The following is a 12476-nucleotide window of genomic DNA, read 5'->3' on the forward strand; positions in this document are numbered from 1 at the left end:
GTAGAGTTACTACTCAAGAAGGCAAACAACTCCAGAGCACCAAGCCTCATGGCATTTCCAATGCAATGTTAAATATTTAAGCAGATCTTGAAGACGGAAGCAATAACTAGCTCTTGGAGGTTGCCGATACTCGTCTGTCTATAAGAAAAGTCCCAGGAATAACCCATGAAACTATTAAACTATCATCTGATTGCCCTGCCAGATTCAGTGAGCAAACCTTGTGCAGCCTTCCTCTTGTGGCAACTACAGCTTTGGATTACTTCCAACAAAAGAGAAGACCCTTGACAAACAGGGTTTACTAAAAGAGTTGGAACAGACTTACATTTCTTCCTACTTAACCTTCTTAAAGCAAAGGCTCACAAAGACAACATCAAGTTCTACCTGGCCTTTATACACCTAAGAAAAGCGTTCAATATTATAAATCAAAAATGGCTGTGGTCAAAAATGGAAACTTGGAACATCCCTCCAGAGATACTGGCAGCAATCAAGCCCTTATATGTGCTCCAAATGCTCAATGACTCCTATAAATGAAGATTAATACCTTAAAGGTTTAAAACCAGGATGTCCACTAGCAGCAACTTTGTTTCATCTATTGTTATCAGATATTGAGGCCCACACAAACAAGAGCGGAACTTTTCCACCTAAAATAGGAGCCCAACACCTACCACAAATTCTTTAGGCAAATGACGTAGTGTTGATTGACACCACGCCAATTGGCCTTCAAAGGGCCCTGGACAGTCTGCATGAGAACCTGTCCATGAATGGTTTGTCAATGAACCTAGCGAAGACCAACATAATAGTTCTCGGACCCAGAGGGCCGTGGTGAGGCCCCACTTTCAAATGGTACCAGGACAAGCAACCACTGGCAATCGTCAAGGAGGCATTTTACTTGGGGGCCCTGATCAACAACAGTAAGGCAGACCTTTCACGGCAAACAGCCTTGAAGGCAACATTTAGGATGATAATTGCACAAGGTTGATTAAACCACAAGAAATGTTGGAATTGCTGCCCATTTTGACATTCTAAAAAGCCAAAGTCATGCCGGCATTATTATACGGAGCAGAAGGGTTTATATGTAGTCCGTGGGAAATCTGGACCACACTGGAAGGAGTTGTCAAACTTCATTCCTACTGCATCATCCGATATGAATTAGGTTTGATCTCGTTAGCTGCGAGATCACTATGGAAATCTCTGTTGCTTTACTGAAAATATACATTACCATGCCCTGCCAGGCCTTACCGAATCTTGGAGGAAGCCTTGAAGGATAGTAATTTCGACTTCTTAAGTCAATGGGAAAATGGATGCCATGCTCACAAGACTAATCTGCAAACTGATCCTGATGAACTGATCAGTAATCCTGCCGAAGACATATGGAAACTTTGGCAGGAGGACTGGATCAAGACTCAAGAGGATAAGAATGTGTTCAAGCTTCCAACTGCAACTAGAGAAGAAAAGAAACCCAGGAATTTGCTGCCCAAATATCTTTTCAAATGTCCTAATTGTTGGTATGGGAATCAATTTATGTGGTTCAACAAGCCAACTTTTGTGGTTCAACTTTTGCAAAAGTACAGGCAAGCATCTTCTGCCAAGTGTTGCTTTTGCGGAAAGCTGGGAGAAATAGAAATGTTAAAGCACATAATGGTATTCTGTATAGGCTTGACTGATTTAAGGACTTACTATTTAGGAAAATGGGTGACAGTGCCTTAAAATGAAGATGCAGAAGTTCTGTGGGCACTCCCCTGCCAAGTAGTCAACTACTGTGCCATTCTTTGCTTAATACATTATCTAAAGTAGGTTTGCAGAAGAGTCTGAACTAATTTGTAAGTGTGGATACAATTATTCCTTTGATCTCAAGAACGATGGACATGCCTGTACTCCCTTGTTTATTTTTTTTATTTGTATTGATGAATTGTGACAAAGGTTTGCAATAACCCAAGTCTTAACAATAACAACATAATTTTTTAAAAAAGTATCGATAATTGGTTCTGGTCTCTCATGAATTCGGAAACTATTTTATTAACATTTATCTGTGATTTCACAATTTTATCATTAAATCTGGTGATCCATATCCTTTTTTGCCTCTGAGTCAAATTGGAAAAGATAAAGATGGTGCAAATAAATTGTTCTATTCATTTTCCCATGTCTTGTTTCATCATTAAAGTAAGGGACCCACCTCATTCATTCCCCAAATCATTGTCTGCAAAATGAATTAGTATGACTTATGGCTGCCCTGTACTTTTAAGACTTAACCATTTTAGAAAACCATGATACCTATGCATCCCCACAATCTAAACCATTTAATTGTAAAATCTCTCAAACTTAGGTCTATGTCGATATTATGTTTCTCACAAAAAGGCAGTAAACAAAACAGCCAGCTGCATCCGATCAGCCTAACAGTTTTCAAATCAGCCATGATATCTGCAGTCTTTCTCTGTTTCCAGAAAACACATTCCTAGTTTGAAATTCTAGTAGTGTGCATAATCAGGGTATACATGCTGTGTTTGTTTTGGAGTTTGTAATTGGTTGATGCTACTGTCATAATAATCTGCGGCTATACAGTAGCCGCTCAGTGCACAGCATTGCTGCCCGCGGGTAGATTTCAATCCCTGTGAAGCCGTGGTAATATTAAGGCTAAAGGAACAGTGTGTGTTTGTGGATGTGTTGTGACCGCTGCTATCTGAAATTTTGGGTGGAGTAGCATTTTAGATACATTGCATTTTTTGGGGAATAGGGAGATGCCAGGGTAGTAGAGGAGGAGCATAAGTAGTGGGGGGAGGGATTTATGTGTGTTAGGGACTCTTGTTTGGGGGAGTGGAAATACATTTTCTAGTTCGTAGCAGGAGTGTGGGTGATGTGAAGTAGGTGTTAATAAATATTTACATTTTTGAAGGTTTATTTGCAGTGTTGTGTGTGTTAGTTATATTAATTACTGCAATCAGATGGTGTTCATTATAATTATTTTCATCTGCTCTGATTGTGTGGCAAGTAATTTTTTTTATGTATTTTTTAACTTTCACTAACATGGACCTACAAAATTAGATTTGTCAATCAATGACATTTGCATTTAGGCATTTAGTTGTTGTATTCATGTTAGTGATGTTGAAGGTTTATTTGATTGTATTTGTTGTAATTTAAATCCAGTTTCAGCTATGCAGTGCTGTTAGCTGTTTTGAGTTGTCTGTGAGATGATACAATTGATGGTGTTTTGTAAGTTCATTTTAGTCATTTTTTTATTTTTGTATTGTGTTGTAGCTGTATCGTTCTTATCATCCCAGTGGATTTGTACCAGATGTTGTACAGTAAACTTCTATGAAAGGTCAACCTATATTCAAAACATAGTACTGCTGGAGAGGGGAGCAGTACATTTGTAGACAGTTTTTGAAAAGCCTTCTTTTTTACCTCTCTAGCATTTCTGATGATTCTTAAAATGGAGTATTGTTGGTGTTTCAAGTCTCTTGTTGTTGGTGGCAGCACCTTTAATGTGTGGAGTTTGAGTCACATCCAGTGCTCACACCTAGCTTTTAAAATGTTTTTTTAATCTAAGTTGTATTTTTTCCCCAATGACCCAATGATCATTATGTGGGAAGAAAACAAAAGTGTTGTATGCACACTTGTTGTATCTCATATAGTGTATGTGATGCACTGAATACAAGATATGATCATCATAAAAACCTGTGTATTAAATTATTTTTCTTAAAGTGTGTGTGTTTTTAACTGGTTATGTTTTCTTTTATTCAGATAGAAGGATATTATTATTATTTTTAAACATAGGTGAATAACCGTGGCTATAGTGTAGACCAATGGGCTGTTGCATAATGGAGGCACAGGGAACTGCAGCAATGACTTCGGAGGGTGTTAGCTGCGGTTCATTATACCATACCCATGGCTATAAGCCACTATGTGGATAAAAGAATGCGGTTTGTATCCGAAAGTTTCCTTTGTAGGACTGATCTATTATTTATATATTTATAAAAAAATGCATGTGGCTTTCCCCCTAAAGTTTAATATTGTTACCGCGCCTAGAAAAAAAAGTCAATGAACTCTAGTCATGGATATGAGTGAGGAGTTCTTATGTACTTCACATAACTCATTTTATGTACTCTTTTTGCTCTCTCCTTTGTTATTCATATTCTACATTCAGTTACTTAAAAAAAACATACAGTCCTATATCCGCGGCTGCTGCAAATGGAGCACCATTGGGATATTTATGATCGCCTTTAGGAGTAGCAATGATAGGGAGTGTTTGTATGTGGCTATTCCAGACCCACACTAATGTAGCTATGGTTATGGAACATTTTTGGAGAAAATAAATGACATGTACATACTTGAAAACGGTAAACATATATGCAAATAAAGTTATTTGGGGGATGTGGTTGTGGGTTTTCCTTTTCTTTTAGTTGGAACACATAATACACCATCTTCTTTAGCCCATTTATGTGGATTTTAACTGTCTATGATTTCACTTACATTTTCAATGTAATTTTTGATTGATTGTACTTTTATTTTTTGAATATTAATTTAAAGTTTTCATTCTTTTTATGATGAGTTTCTTGGGTAGTTCCTGTGGTGCCTCTTGTTTGATTCTTCGTGATACTTGAATGACTTCTTTATCTGTTTGAAATTCAGTATGAAATTGTGTAAATAGTCAAGATTCTGTTAAGACAATGTTTAGGATGTGTGCAATTGTTTTTCATGAGGGACGTTAGAGGTATTTGTGGGTGGTACTTTTGGTTGGTGGTATTTTCGGTATTTCATGGTACAGAGGTGAGCCTAAATTCAAAGTACCACCTAATACTGTTCTTATACCGGGGTCACTAACGGTAAGCAAAGATTGGACTGTACACTCTAAATTATGATTTTATGCCTTTGCCGTATTTTATTTACAATACCGCATTATGCCCTGTTGGCAGTATTTCAGAACACCTTCATCATGTAAACCAAATATGAACATTTAGTTATCCTAGCCTCTTAGAAGAACACAATTTACAGTGAGTATATTTGCTTTGCATTGTATGCATTATGTGGTACAGTGAAATACTGCCTGCGGTAAAATGCAATTACCACTTACTTCACCTCTGCATGATGACACAAGAAACCAGGGCACATAAATAAATACCAGAGATGACTTGTTTCTTTTGCAAGCAGTGTATCAGTAATTGAGATTCATAAATAAAATAAAACAGCACTGTCATGCATTAAAAAGATGTGTGGCTATGTTCATTTGCACATGCTGAATTTGTAATCTGTTAGAATAATACAATGCATTTACAATTCCAGGGGCAATATTTAGCATGCGTTTTGCTCTCTCCCACCCCAGGTGATGATCCCTCCAGAAGTTCAGAGAATTACTGCAGCCCTCTCTCCCACCTCTAACTTGGCAGAGAACACTACACAAGGACACTTACCTCTGAAAGCGATAACTTCTATTTTCTGCAATTATTATTCTTGGCGAGGAATCCCATATTGGGAAATACACTTAATTTCAGTATAATGGTGAGCAAACAGACTTTGGGATCCCTGATATGTTGAACCCATGCAACATTAACATCTACACTTGTGAATTTAAAGTTACACATACCACAATTAAACAGACACTCACTAAGAATTAAACTAAATGGTGTGCGCCCCCGGACTGCTCACAACATAAGTCTAGTTGCTAGAGTGAACAATTCTTTATCTGCTCACTCCCTCTGTTCTTGGAAAGAGCCCATGAAATATTTTCCTCAGCTTGTCTGTCAGCACTTGTCTCACGCCCTCAGTGTCAGCCAGAGATTAAGAGTGGCCGAGATTGCCAAAATCTTTTAAGAAACTTGCACCAGCCCAAGACAGTGAGCCTCTTCCTGCCAGCCTTTTTAATCTCTCACGCTAAGCTTGCCCATGCATATAAGTTGCACATATATGAATTGTGAGAGTGCCAGCCTTTTTCTGTGATTTACTTTATGCACTTACTCTATCAAAATCGTTCTTGGACCTAGTATGATAGCTACCATGTTTGTCTCCTCCCCATTCACTTACTGTTTTTTTCCTCCCCTCCAGCACTATCTGAAATGTCATCAGGCCTTGTATGATAGTCACTTGTTTTGACCCTCTCCCTCCGTTCTGCTCCTCTTATCCCTCACCTCTTGTAAATCTCCGGCTCTACCGGAAATGTTGTCAGGCCTAGTACGGTAGTTAGTCGTTTGTCTGTTTCCATTCCTTCCCACTCTGCCTCTCCCTTCCTCATCTGTGTCATAGCTCTTTCACTGTCTCAAATGTCACCAGGCTGAGTACGATAGTTAATTTTACATTCTTATTGTTCATGGACTTGTAAGAATGTCATTGTATTTTCACTTGTTCCCTCACTTGCCATGAAGCGCTTCCAAACACATTGTGTATAGGTGCTATATAAATAAACTATCATATCATATCATGTAATGTGTCAGTCAGAAGCACCTCCCTTGGAACTCAGACAACCCTCTCAAACGCTCTGCCTGTGTTCATCCTAACTGCTTAGAATGGTAGCAACGGATGCAAATAGCTAAATTGCAGTGCTGTTTCCTGCTCTACAAGTCTTTTAAGCAATAGACTAGTTTTGAATAAAATGGATTTCACATTCCACAAATCTGCCTTGTGACATCTTCATTCAAACACAGTGCAGCCTTAATTCTTGCACATCCCAAATGTCTTGCAAATTGGGGTTATCAATACGCACCAAGGTTATATAAAAGTCATGAACTGACTTGTTCTGAATATTATTAGGGGCTATTATTGGTTAGCATATGTTAGTCTCATGTTTTGTGGTGTAGTGGTGCAAAGTGACAACATCCTGTTATGCAATGCCAAATTCAAAAGCCTAATTCTTCTCGCATGTGTTCTATGCATTCCCAATACTGACATCTACTAGATTTAACCTCAGTCTCACATTTGAGTCTCACACTCTTTCTCACTATGGGGATACATCTTTTATCTTTATTGAAATGTGGAGCCATAGCTCAAATGTGGAGCCACCATTGAAATGTGGAGCCTACAAGGGGCATCCACTCACTGTGGACATTTCAAAACACAGGTGTGTGCAGAAGTAGATTGGCTTGTTTGTAATGACTCTATAGTCATACACAAAGCCAAATTGCCAAAGGTTTAAAGAATGCTTATTTTATGTTGTAAGAACCAAAATGTATATTTTGTATATTTTGTATTCTTTGTGAATATGAACATGCAAAATAAAGGTTTGCATTGGAAGGATAGGGTAATATGTGTTTTGTGTATAGTAGAAGATCGACTGTTACTAGGATGTATGTTAAAAACAGTATACCATAAATGTAGAGGTAAGATTCGAAGATTACATAAAAAAAGAAGAGAGAACAGAATTTTGCAATATTGAACTTCTGTTTTATTGTGTTTTATACAATTGTTTCCTATAACTACTAGGTCACATACCTAGTCCCATGTACATTTCTTCAGCGCAAGGGAGTGTAATAGGTGATGACTGTATAGATATGAAACAAGTAAACAGTAGGTTGTGGATGCAAAACAATAAAGTACAATGTTTGTAAAATAAATGATATATAACTACTTATTCAGGTGTTACGGAAGAAATCAGACATTCTGTATTTATTTGTGTGTAGGTGGCCAAAACAAGTACGCACATCAAATTATAAAACAAGTATTGTAATGGCAATGTTGATATACTTCTTATATTTGAGAATGAACTTTGATATCATAAAATAAGTATTCCCCACTGCACACAATTTCACAAAAGGTAGCAGGCGCTCCTCTCCAGAAAGAACATGGCATGATAACCTGTTCTGAGGTGAGAGTTTGCAGCACATGCCTTTTGCTCACTCTACCTTACACAGATGGGAAATATCCATTTGCATATCAGTCTTTGTCCCACTAGCTGTGCCAATAGAAGTTTAAATAATAAATTTCTATTCATCAAATATTTTAAATATGATGGGTACATTTTGAAATGTCATTATGAACAGCCCTTGTGTGCAAGTAGCCAAACAAAGGATTTTACAAGAGGTATGGACATGACTATTGCTAGGTTATTAGTGTAGTGAAGTGTGGTGTTTGCTAAGTATTACTATGTTTATAATTACAAAGGTTTGTATGGTCTACCTATTATTTGAAATATTGGTATAACTAAACTTTTAAAAAGATCAACTCAAACTCAGGTTACACAGTTGGCATGTCTTCATGTATTTATTTGTAAAACTGAAGGCATAGTTAGGTGATATGTCTTGGTTTTCTGATTAAGGTTGTGTAAATGAATCTGTGTATTTGTCACCATGTAATATTAAATAATGTTTGTACGGTATTTTAACATATTTTCATTGTTGTGAAATGCCTTTGTAGGTGCACAAACTAATGAGATTGTGGGCTATTCCTTTTGGAATTTACTGATGCACATCATAGTTATCTAAATGGTTAGTATAGTTGAGGTAATCATAATGCATTTGTTTCCTATATTATACTGTACCAACCCTTTCTTTTTTATGCAATGTTATATTATAAAATTGTGCACATTTTTATTTCACATGTATATATGAGATAAAGTATAATGTGTATATGTATATATTTATTTCTTGTTATTTTTTTTTTACTGAGTACAGTTTCTTTTCTCTCAAATGAGAAGTTTGTTTTCCCTGTTGTATGATTAATGACTACCACCCTCAATTGCTATTTTTCTGGGAATACATTCAGGAATAGTCTTGTTTTTATTTTATTATGAAATATATTTCATTCTGTTTCAGAGTTAATAATATTGAAAAAAGAAGACAAAACATATATATTTTTATTATTAGCCACGGCTACAGGATCAGCTAATAAGTCGCATCTATATGCCTGTGCGGCTAATGTGAGGAACGACTGGAGTGGATCTATCCATGGTAATTGGCACCCCTGTTCACATTGTAACCGCGGTTACAAAGAAACATTTTGGGGGATTTAAGGCACTTAAACTGCATACAATAAATTACAATAGATACTGTAATATATTTTTGCCGTCTGTGTTCAATTTTATATATTTTTGTAACTTAAAAGGGCCATTTTGGGGGAAGGAAAGGGGTGATACACAGGAGGAAAACAAATAAGGATGAAACATGTAACAAAGGGAATTCAAATAAAAAGAAACATATTGTTTTGGTAGTTTCTTTCTTTTTCTTTTTTCAAAAAAAGGGCCAAAAATGGCACATAAAATAAAATTAAGGACGGCAGTTAATCTGGTGTTCAGATATTAACGTCTTCCAATCCTCAAATGTGGCACCTCATGTGGCTACCCATGCGAGCCATCACTCAAAGAAGACTCTTATCACTGAGAGATTGGGAGTCAGTGAAATGGCTGTACCTGCAGTTGACACTGGTGTAGAAGTTGAAGCTTCATTCAGTGTCAGTGATGTACTAGTGGTGGATGCAGGTGCTGCAGGTGGTGCTGATGTCTGTGCATGCCATGCACAGAGGCCCATGAATTTTTATTTTCTGGTGCTTGTGCGATTTCCGGTAGGCATCATCCACATCTTCCCTGTGAACTCGCATCAGACGGTTTATCATTGTGGATTTTCCTAGGCTTTGGGACAGACCCTTTCATAGAGTTTTATTGCACAATGTGCATAATATGTCCTCCATCTCTTTTTTCGAACAGTGTTCTTTTACTTTGAAGTATCACCAACAGTCTGCAACAGTCTTCATTCAAGTTGCTTTCTTCCTTGGAGGCGACAGATTCGGGACCCAAGTGACATCATCATCACTGCTGTTAATATTATGGTTCGACATGTTATACATGTTGGAATGTCCAACGGGGGAGGAATATGTAAAACAATAAAAATCACAACACTAAAACGACAATGGCTCAAAAAAAATGTTTACACAAAAGAAAAAACTAAAACAAAAACAGGCGAAACTGAAAAAATCACAAGACTAGGGAAAAGAGGTTGAGAAGGAAAGTGGGTAAAAAGGAAGAAGGATTAAAGGGTTAAAGTGCCAAAAGTTCTTGCAGTTACTTGTATAACCTTTCACTAATAAGCACTGGTAGCAATGATCAATATACACTTTTTGTGTGGGTGGGGTGATTATTCACAGCTACAAAACACTGCACATGCTGATTGGACAGTTCGCCCACGCAGATGTGCTCACACGGCATGTGCATAGCCATGTTATTACATCGCAACATGTGTCTGGAACTTTCATTGACACGGATAAGAATCACATGTAGGCGCGTAGCCGCAGAGCGTGATATGATTGGCTAGTATATCAGGCGCGAAGATGCATAGCCGCTTTGAAGGAGCTCGACATCCTACTGGCTAATTTTGCATATGCAGATTCCATGAAGGGGCATGTGCGTACCCACGTCAACACATTGCAACATCTAATTGGACCATTTGTTTACACGGATAAGAATCATGTGTAGCCGCGGAGTGGCAGCATGTGATATGAATGGCTGGCATATCAGGCATGAAGATGCGTAGCCTTGTTGAAGGAGCACTACATCCTATTTCACACACGCTGGTTTTCATTGGCTATTTCTATGACATGTCTACAAAGCCCAAAATAGGGCTGTTAAAAAGAGGCACAGATCCCTGTAGCCGTGTCCACGTAACTTAAGAAGTGATTGGGCCATCCATTGATGCCTGCAGGTGACACTTTGTTGGGCGATGTGATTGGTCAATCATTTAGGTGTGAATACGTCATTGCGCTTTGGTGTACCCGCATATACGGAAAACACATTCTCTTTGGCTTTAATGAGTAATTGCGGTTACACCCCTATCCCAAACACTTTTAATGTGTTTTGTCATTGCTTTTGGTCATTTGGGGGTCAACTTAAATGTAAGCCCTCAGGACATTTTAAAAACAGTACCTTGTTTACCTTTCTTGTTTCTTGTTACTATAGCTTTGTCCTTTGTCTTGTGCTTCGTAGTTTCAATAAATTAAATAAAAATAATTTCAATATTAATGCGGCCAGCAGTGATGATGAGGTGATGTGCATGGCTTCAGCTTTATTGCTGCGGAAGAAGCAATGTGCACAAGAAAACGTATCTGACAGTTGGCAATATTTCCACGTAAAGGAATAACACAGAAAAAAGGAGATTTTGTGTGTGTAATTTGTGCCGTAAGGCTTTTCGGAGTGGACCTTAACATAAGCCATTTCTCCCTGTGATGGTGCCTGGATGCCTCCAGGCTTTGGTGCCTTACAAATTAATTAACTTAACAAAACATAACATAACATAACATGTGAAACATAAGATCAAGGCACATGGAGCAAGATCAGCACAACAGTCTTTTTCATCTCTGCCAAAGACTTCCAATTCGATTACCAATCATTTTCCACCAAGTAACTCCCGACCTGAGTCCATCCTGCCTGCATCAGATTTTCTAATTTTATTGTGATATTCAAAGCCTGTTACAGTACGATCAAGGTGGGAGGTGGTACCTTAGACGCTTTGGGCAAGGCTCTTTTGGACCACACATCTAATTGTAAACGCTAGGTATATCTTTAAGTGTCAATTATTTCACCCAATTCTCTAGAAATAAAATGCACAAAATATAAAATGCAAAAAAAATAATGTTTGTTTCTTACCTTGTGTTATATGTATGAATCCTAGTGTTTTCCCCTTCCTATTTCCTACATATTTGTTTCTTATCCCCCAAAACGGTCCTTTTCAGGGCTAACTTTTCAGTTATTAAAATAGACAATAAAACACATCCTGTAAATATGGATCAAAGACCTTTAATTGATTCTTTCAATACAGTCTGTGTTAAACAAAACTAGATATCATTATGTATTTTATTCTAACTATAATTATTCTATGTGGGAGCCGCAAATAGTCCACCCTCAGCTGTTGCTGTATCTAGCCGTGCATGCATTTTGACAGCCACGGCTATAAAACCAATGTTTGGAAATAAAACATATTTACCTATATATATATTGGCAGTTGTCATATAAAGATTTATGTTAAAATATATTGAGTGTAGTCTGTGTACACAGTTACTACAACACTTGATTACATTTCTATTTATCAACAGTATATATAAATGAAAATACTTTAAAAAAGTTAAGTACATTTGCAAACAGTTTTTAACAACAGGTTTATTTGGGGAGAATGTGCTTGTAGGATGTCTTATTATTTTAGTTTCTAAACATTATATATTTTTTTCATTAGCTCAATTGTCTGTACTATTAATGTAAATTTTGTATGGCATTGCAAAACCTTTGAAATTCGAGGAAAAAACTTCAGTTTCAGGGATGTTAAGGTGAGTAACAGATTGTAAATAAAACGTGAAGTTCTGAGAGACAACTTTAGTCGCAGGGACATTGAGGTTATGTTATGTTATTGTTATGTTATTTTGCATTTATATAGCGCCTTATATACCATTGGTATGGTCTGAAGGCGCTGGTAGGTTTAACACCCTTGGGAACTGAATTTCAGGTCACTAGAGAGAGTAGAGGTGAGCAATACATTGTAATAAAACCTTTTAAAGTATGATATGATAGGTTATTT

This window comes from Ambystoma mexicanum, chromosome 6p (genome assembly GCF_040938575.1).
Source record: "Ambystoma mexicanum isolate Mex_15411 chromosome 6p, UKY_AmexF1_1, whole genome shotgun sequence".
Lineage (NCBI taxonomy): Eukaryota > Metazoa > Chordata > Amphibia > Caudata > Ambystomatidae > Ambystoma > Ambystoma mexicanum.